Source organism: Triticum dicoccoides, chromosome 3B (assembly GCF_002162155.2).
Source record: "Triticum dicoccoides isolate Atlit2015 ecotype Zavitan chromosome 3B, WEW_v2.0, whole genome shotgun sequence".
In the NCBI taxonomy this organism is placed as follows: domain Eukaryota; kingdom Viridiplantae; phylum Streptophyta; class Magnoliopsida; order Poales; family Poaceae; genus Triticum; species Triticum dicoccoides.
Window position 1 is genome coordinate 409830537 of NC_041385.1, and position 8696 is coordinate 409839232.

Genomic DNA, 8696 nt, shown 5'->3' on the forward strand with positions numbered 1-8696 from the left:
GAGTTGTTGCAACTAAGATCTTGTTTTTTTTTGTTCTTTTCTCCTTCTAGTAACTAGTAAAATATGCCCATGCGTTGCAACGGGAGAAAAATAAAATACATCTCTGTGCCAAACATACACACCCTCATCTCCCACACACAACAACACGTCCATGTACTCTATTTCAACAGAACGTCTAAAAAATGCACATGTTGCAAAAGTATCCTCTTTTATTGGAACATCAGATTATGATTTCAAAAGAAAAGGAGCTTCAAGTAAAACTATTTTGTTTGTCTCCCAAAGTTGTGTCAACTATTTTGGTTACCTCTCAAAATTTGAAGTATGTGCCGAAGTCTATATATTTAATCTACTGGATGTCTGTATCTAAAGACCAGATGGCAAAATAATTTATTTCATGGAAACTAACTGCATTGCAGTCTAAGTCAAGAAAACATGCAAATACATTGGCTATCTTCGCCTGCTTGTATGTTGGCCACGATTTGTCAGTCCGTTGCTTCATGATTTTAGCTGCCAACAACTCTTGCGTGCATACACTGATTGTGTGCCTTTTGATCAGCTAGCTTGGTATACATAGCTAGCTAACTTCCTCGTGAAATCAAGCAAGATGCTTGCTTGGGCTCGTCCTGTGTAGGTCGCCATGTATAATAGGTGATTGATCATCCCAGAAAGTGAGGAGCACCAGGACATACCTTTCAAACTCTAGCTTCTGGAGTACAATACCATTCAGCAAAAGCTCCAAGTCAATATTCCCAAAGCAGCAATGCCAAGAAATTGCAGAATTGATACATAAATTCTAGGGATGGAGATAGCACATAAGAACTTATAAGTATATAAGGTATATGCTGCCAGTGTATTGGTAAATATCATTCTTAATGAACTGTAAACAGATGTTGCATACTTGTTAACAAGAGATTACAAAGGCTCCTTCCAAATTCAAATTTTATTCTTCATCATAGACACTGCTCCTCTCCAACAGTTGACAAGACAGCAAACATACTCAGCATAAAAGCAAGTTAAGAAAATATATAATGATGTCTAGAAGTCCTTGAATTGTATCCATGACAGCCGCGGAAAAAAGTGACAATTATTCAATTTATGGCAACACAAGTGCACATCAAGAAGAAATAACTATGTCAAGAAAATAGAATGTAACACATGTCACAAGAAAATCTTCTAACTAACAGATACAGGGCTGCACTTTAGCTCCATAGCATACTTACTGTACCTCATAGATTCTTTTTAGTATTCAATTCAATCACAAGGTCCCAGAATTTTGGATGTAATTTACATAACTTGAAAATTGAAATCCTTTATTAGCATTGCCACAAACTGCTAAAATATTAGTCACTTGGATAATTCATCGCATCCAAAAATTAAAATATACTCAAAACATTAAATCTCACACTGGAAGACACTTGAGAAGTCAACTGACACTAAGAAATGAACGCAACAAAGGGTATATATATTTTACTACAAAACAGAAACTTGATGCAGATCATCACTACCAAAAGAAAATGGACATTGTCATGGATAGAGGTTGGATAACCAATTTCTTTGAAAGAAGGGAGGTAGGATAACCAGTTGCATACCTTCTAGGCTTAGCGTGGTAGAGCCCTAGAAATACAGGTCAAAACAGAGCGGCACAACCCATTCGATGGGAACGCTATTGATGCCTTCCTCATAATATTAGTCTTGTCCAGTGGTTGTGGTCATGATAACGTCAGTATTAAATGGAACATGAAATAAAAAACAGAAAATTACCACCGGTCTGTTGGGTCAATTGGCCGAACAGTTGGCATGCAAACGGATGACGGAGCTCAAGAAAGCTATGATTGTCCTAGATGGAAACTGCAATGGCACGGGGGTGGCCGCAGCTCAGGGAAAGGCCGGAAGTCAGCAAGGAGGGCTGACAGTGCCAAAAGTCAGACGAGGACCGGCTGTGCTGGGTGTCGGGAAAGAGATATGGGGTGGAGCTCCCAATTCAGAAGCGGATTGTTTTTTAGTCACTTACAAACCTGGATTGTGGGTTGATTGTCCGAGAACAAAGACAAAGTAACCAACACCGTCCTACTAAAAGCCCATAACAATGGTTGATTCGACATTGTGATCCTTTTTCAGTAATAACAACAAGTTAAATTAAATCAAACCTCCCATTTTTTTAAACAATAAATCAGACTTTGCGGCAAGAGCCATCATTGTTGACTTCTCTTTGTCCCTTTAAATTCTTCTTCTTTGGTGTCCACTCTCTACCTCCGCCTCCCAATTCAAGCACACCACTGTTGGCAACAGGCAGCAAGCAGGAGGAATTATAGCAAATAGCGCAAAAACGAGCCATCCTAAGGGCAGACGGAGTGGACAAAGATGATAAAAATCCATGAGATAAATCATTGCTAAAGGTATACAAAGAGCCATTCTAGTTGTCGGTAAGATTTTGGAAGACGATGTAATTATTGGCAATCCCAAATTTCCTATATGCCTCCATCTATTATTGTGAGTTAAATGCAATCCAGATGCACGGAACATCATGCAAAAAATTGTGCCTTAGCTCATGCGAAAAATGAAATATCTGAAAATATAAGTTCAAATATTATAGTGTTGATATAAAAGGTAGATCCCAATAATTGTTTGAAATACATATCAGAAAAATCAGATAGTTCCTTATAAAGCAAGCATAAGAAAATTACAGCCATGTATGCACGCTTCAAAAAGGGTTTTTGTAAACCTGTGTTTTCCCTGCAAACACCATACACAGGTTAACAAGTAAAGCTTTTGGAAAATAAATTATTGCGCTTCTAAGAAACAAAACCAGAAAATGCTAGGTACAAATAGTAATGCATAGCCTGGGTTTGCTCCTCTACGGCCATCCATGCACGACTTGTTTTGTCTCCATCTATGAATTCACATGCCAGATTCGAATGCAACCTGCTTAGTAATTTGCATTGGCTATCTAGATAGGTAATTAGTGGATGCATTATAGGCTGACACTACTACTGCTTTTCGACTATAAATACAAAAATATTTTTTTGAGGTAATGGGTTGATCAAACATCAGAGTACTCATTACATACAATGGTCCAGATCACCTCTGTCCACCGGAACCTGTCACCCATACAGAAACTTGCCTGGCTGCCCTCACACTATTACTTCCAATACAACATATCAGCTATAGGTAAACTTGTATATTAGTTTGCCTTTTATGGGAAAAAAACATACATGTGTAATGCGATAGTGATATCATGTTTGGAGTTAACAATCGAACATTAATTATGGCAGCTAGCACTTTTGCAGATTCATAGATAATCAGAGAGGTATTGCAAAAGCATAAGCATGTCCTAGATAATTTGCAGAATCACAACATCTGGAGGTGTCTTTACAGTTACAGGAATGTTATGTGTCACATAAAAAGTCAAATCGCTATTAGATTAAGGGACTACATTTTTTCTACAAACTTACTAATCAAACAATTTTACTGTCTATACCGAAACAAATCGCTGTTAGATTAAGGGTCTGCATTCCTTCTACAACTACTCGTACAATTTGACTATCCATACCGAGACAAAAAACCAAATTATTACAGTTTGTGACAGAAATAGTGATGTAGCCAGAAGGATTTCTAGCAACCTAAAGGAACAACTACTGGTGTTGATTTTACAAACACGTCCTAATGCAGATTATTGTATGAACAACCTAAACTACGTGCCTGCAGTTTCAGACTTTTAATACCACTTGATACCAATATGATCAGAAGGATAGATGGAAGTGCATACTTTGTGTTTATCCCATCGATTTGTGATAACTGAATGGTTAACCAAGCACAATGTGCACATGAACCACACAGCTAATTCAAGTCCAATTAACCATGTAATATTGCAGGGAAAAGAATGTTATGTGATCCAATTGAAACTGTTATGTAGATATATATAGTGTCGATCGAAACTAACATGTCCTTGAGAGAAGCAGTAGACATCCAGCCAGAAACATATGACAGGTAGATAACATAAGGGCCAGGAATCCAATATTCAGCCAGAACAATTAAGACAGCAAGTCGTCAAATCAAAATCTGCCCATTTGCGTACTTCTAAAGAGTGTGAACATGCTAAAACGCATAGAAAGTAAATATCACATGGGTGGCTGAATATATATTGTGACTGTGCTAACCACCAGTCGACTGGTGGTTAGCGACAGATCCGCACGATCGCTTCTCCCGCTCCCCGCTTCGTTCCCCTCCCTTCCCCCGTTTTTTTTCTGGCGTGGTAAAAAAATGTACAAAATGGGGACTCGAACACAATACCTACGGTTCACCATAGCTGTTCACAACCAACTGAACTAGCTTAAATTCTGGCTATAATTTAGGTTGGATAATATTTATACCGGACTGTGGTAAACAGATCTGAAATCCCGTGCGGTTTTTCTGGCGCACATCCTTCTTTCTCGATCCCATCCCGCTTCTTTTTATTTCCTAGCGTGGTAGAAAAAACATAACATGGTAAAAAGTGGTATGAGGTGGGAGTTGAACTCACTACCTCTTGATTCAAGATCGCTTGTCATATCCATCTGGTCTAGTTTCAAGTTGTGATTACATAGAATGCCAATAAATATTTGTACTTCTACATACACGACCAGAAAAACAAGCTGTTTTTCTTTCTTTCTTTTTTATTTACCAAATTTCCTTTCCTTTTGTACATGGCAATCCAAGCATCACAGACCTGATAACTCGCGCGCCGCTGTAACCTTTTGACCCTAAGTAAAATGTTGTAACAATACACCTCGATAACTTATCTGTAAAAGAGCATGGTAATTATACGCCACGAACCTGATAACTCACTCACAAATCTCTGTCGTAACTGTGAAGAAAAAGTGTTGTTGTAACACACCCCGATAACTTATCTGGAAAAAGAGCATGATAATTTATTACGCCATGAATCTGATAACTCACGCACAACACACTATGGTAAATTTTCTGACCACATGATTTTTTTTTGTTGTAACAAATCCCAATAATTTCTTTATAAAGAGCATGGTAATATATAAGCCACAAACCTGTTAACTCACTCACAAACACTGCTTAACTTTTTGCCCGAAGAAAAAAAGTTGTTGTAACATACCCCGGTAACTTTTTTGTAAAGAGCATGATAATGTATACGCACGAACATGATAACTCACGCACAAACACCATGATAACTCACGCACAACAAATATTTTCGCCCAAATAAAAAGTTACTATGGTGTTTTGTACATAAGTTATCAGAGGTGTGGGCACACAAAAGTTACCGGAGTTACATTTTAAACAACCTTTTTTTCCTCAGATTAAAGTTATCAGGCTATTTGTACCTAAGTTATCAGGTTTGTTGTCATATATTATCATGCTATTTATACAGAAGTTATTGCGGATGTATCTTCAACATTTTTTTCCCGGATAAAAATTACCGTGGTGTTTGGACCTAAGTTATCAGGTAAGCGATGCGTATATTACCATATTATTTTACACATAAGTAATTGAAGATATGATTTAAAGAAAGAAAAATCCCAGGTCAAAGTTATCACATTGTCTGTGCCCCTAAGTTATCTGGTCTATGGTGCGCATATTTCCATGCTATTTATATTAAAGTCATTAAGTTGTGTATTTAACCACTATTTTCTACCGGGTCAAAAATACCGTGAGTATTACGTACCACTGAAGATGCCGGAGTATATTTAAGCAACTTTTTTCTGGGTCAAAGTTAACATAATATTTGTTCATCAAGTTATGAGATCCATATCTCGCCAAAAACAAGTCGTTTTCGTGGGCCGGACCACTAGCACGCTATAAGGATGTCTGTACAAAAGTTATCATGATTTTTGTATATAAGTGATCAAGTTTGTTATGCGTGAGTTACCATGCTATTTACACATAAATTATCGTCAAACAACACTCCCCCACTGGACCAAAATTATCATGTATACGGTACTTATATTATCATGCTATTTTCACACGAGTTATCGGGATGTGTTTCAAAAATGGTTTTTCACCTGATCGAGGTTTCTACAATATTTGTACGTAAGTTATCAAGGTTGCGGTGAATAAATTAACATGTTAAGACCATGAACTCAGCTCATATCTATGTACAAAGAGTACAAGAGTCTAGTCTTATATGTTAAATCGTGAGCTCAACTCACATCTCTAATTTATTTTTGATAAAAATGTATGTTTTGTATATTTTTTGGTAAAAAGTTTGTAAGAAAAACCGAAAACAACAGCAGAATAACACTCGATCAGATCTGTGAGTAGAAAAGTCTACCTCAACATAAAGGTATGAAAAGTACGTAACAAGAATCAAATCACAACATAGAGTTTGCTTAGGTGGTTGCTGCTAGGTTCCTAATATCGCTGGATCTATTAGATCCCAGGTTCGACTCCCCCAGCACTCCTATTTTTTTTACCGAAATTAAAAAAAAAGACAGCCCAAAAAAGGCTCGAGCGGGGACGAGCGAGACATGCGGGGATTGTGGATCGACAGCGGGCGGGAGCGGGAGCGATCGTAAAGAAAGATCGAAGGAAAAAAACAGGCGGAAGCGATCGTATGTGCCTATCGCTAACTGACAGTCGGCAGAAAAATAGCATTCTCCATTGTCTTAAAGTGATCTTGCTCATGTTGAAACCACATAAAAAGTAAATAGCAGATTATATCGTCTTAAGTGATCTGGCTAGAGAGGATTATCCAGATAAAGTGGCAAAGAAGAAATATAACTAACCTTGACCTATTTGCAACATCTATCCCCCAAGGCAACTAGGGGGATTCGCAGATCCAGATTTTGCACACCTCATAGAGTCACCAGCAACTTGACCCAGTAGGTCAATACCTAGCCACTCATAGTACCATCATTGTCCATTGTTCTGGCTGCTGCATTCCTGGACTGATGTACATCTGAAATCATAGGAATTTATAACCTGGGAACTACCAAGAAGCTTCAATGATTCAGTAATGTCGTTGATTTTCACCGGCTGCTGTAAGTACTAATCACCCCATTGATCCTACCTCTAATATCAACAATCTGGAAAGTGGCAACTGGTTTTACGGCTCCTGAAAGCCTAAAATGTTAATGATTATGTACAAAATCAGAACTGGATTTATGCAAGATAGTGTGAAATCTGGATGAAACAAGCAAGTCAAACACCGTGTGAATCGATAGCAGAATCCATAGTGTGAAGATAGCGGAATCCGTGTGAATCTGCGGTCAACATTCAGAGCTGTCCAGCCTAACAATACTGCTAATCTATCTAGAGAGGACTCATTTCTCGATTCTGTGTCTCTCCGTGCCCTCCTAATCTGGAGAGGACACACAGAGAGTTCCTATCAATTTATTTCTCGTTTATTTATCGAAAATATCAATTTATTTCTCCTGTCATGTCTACCATGTAACTCGATGCTAATAAACACTGAGTGTACCTTGAAAAACAGTAGCATATACCCCCAGAATGACCAGCCAATTAGTCCGTGCACAACATGCAATTGCCATCTTCTGTGTTCCAGATTTCTTTGCACAAATGAATCTAGTGGCAACATCAGCAATCCAACTGAAGCTCCCATGGAAGGTAAGCGGGAAATCCCATCAAAAAATCTTCTAGTTTCCCGTTTGCAACATACACAGAATGACAGGATACACCAGCAGTCTACTAAAAACACAAGCATTAGAAAAGCAGGCAGTCAATTACCTATGATGCGACAGTATGGGACCGCGTGGGGAAGAACTTCAGAGCTCACACTTCAGAACCTTCACCTACAGAAACTAAACAAAGACATCAGGCAAGATGCTTCATTCCATCGTGTTAGTGGCAGAGAAGGTGCAGAACTGTGTATATGAGAGAGGAAAAGTAGATCAGAGAAAGAAAGAGATGTACCTGCAGGTTTCATTCATCAACGGCAAAAGGGTGTGGAGCTAGGGTCCCTCACCATCGGATGCAGGCACACCCCTTCAGAGAGGAGACACGCGGTCGGCATCTGCCTCCCCGCCGCGCACAACAGGGCCACCTCCCTCGCCCATGTCCTCGCCGACGCCTACGCGGCGCTTGCCGACTGCGCCGTCCCTGGAGGGACTTCCCCTTCGCGGGGCATCTCTTCCTCGGTGGAGGCGGCAGTGCGTGGAGGAGGGATGGCGGCGACGGCGGACCGGGCGGCACGCCGGCGGCCCTGACGGCTCGGCTGGGCGCGGCGGCCCTGACGGCTCAGCTCTCGTCTGGGCGGGCGCGTTGTGGACGGGGCGGGGAGGGGCCGGACGGGGCGGCGCGTGAACGGGGCGGCCGAGCGGCTGGAGAGTGGGCGTGGCGGTCCGGCGGCGTGCAGACGGAGGCGACGGTGGCTGGCGGGGAGTATGTGGGGGAAGAGGTCGGGCAGGGGCCAAACTGCCCGAGGGCGTGGTCGCGGGAGGGCGCTTTTTTTTGACCGGACGTGTTTGTGATGATTGTAACCCAATCACATGGTGGGTAATTAAAGCATAAAACATGTTTGGTGTTTTGAAGCAAGGTAGATCATTAGATTGCAGGTTTGAATGGATAGAAAGAAAAAAGTTCATATAACCCCACAACTATCAATTTTGGGCCACATTACCCCCCACGTCTAAAACCGGGATCTTAATCCCCTGAACTTTCACAAACAAGTCAAAACACCCCCTGCGGCCCATTTTAGTGGTTTCAGAGGGCGGTTTTGCCAACGTGGCATC

The 8696-nt window shown here is 40.5% G+C and overlaps 1 long non-coding RNA gene across 1 annotated transcript; it reads right to left on the minus strand.

Annotated features, from left to right (window-relative positions):
• Positions 1–313: 313 nt before the first annotated feature.
• Positions 314–8187, minus strand: LOC119276240. The gene is made up of 2 exons (XR_005136443.1): positions 7879–8187; positions 314–7766 (listed from the first exon to the last, which is right to left on the minus strand). It is a non-coding gene; the product is annotated as an uncharacterized LOC119276240 (long non-coding RNA).
• Between the last annotated feature and the right edge of the window lie 509 nt (positions 8188–8696).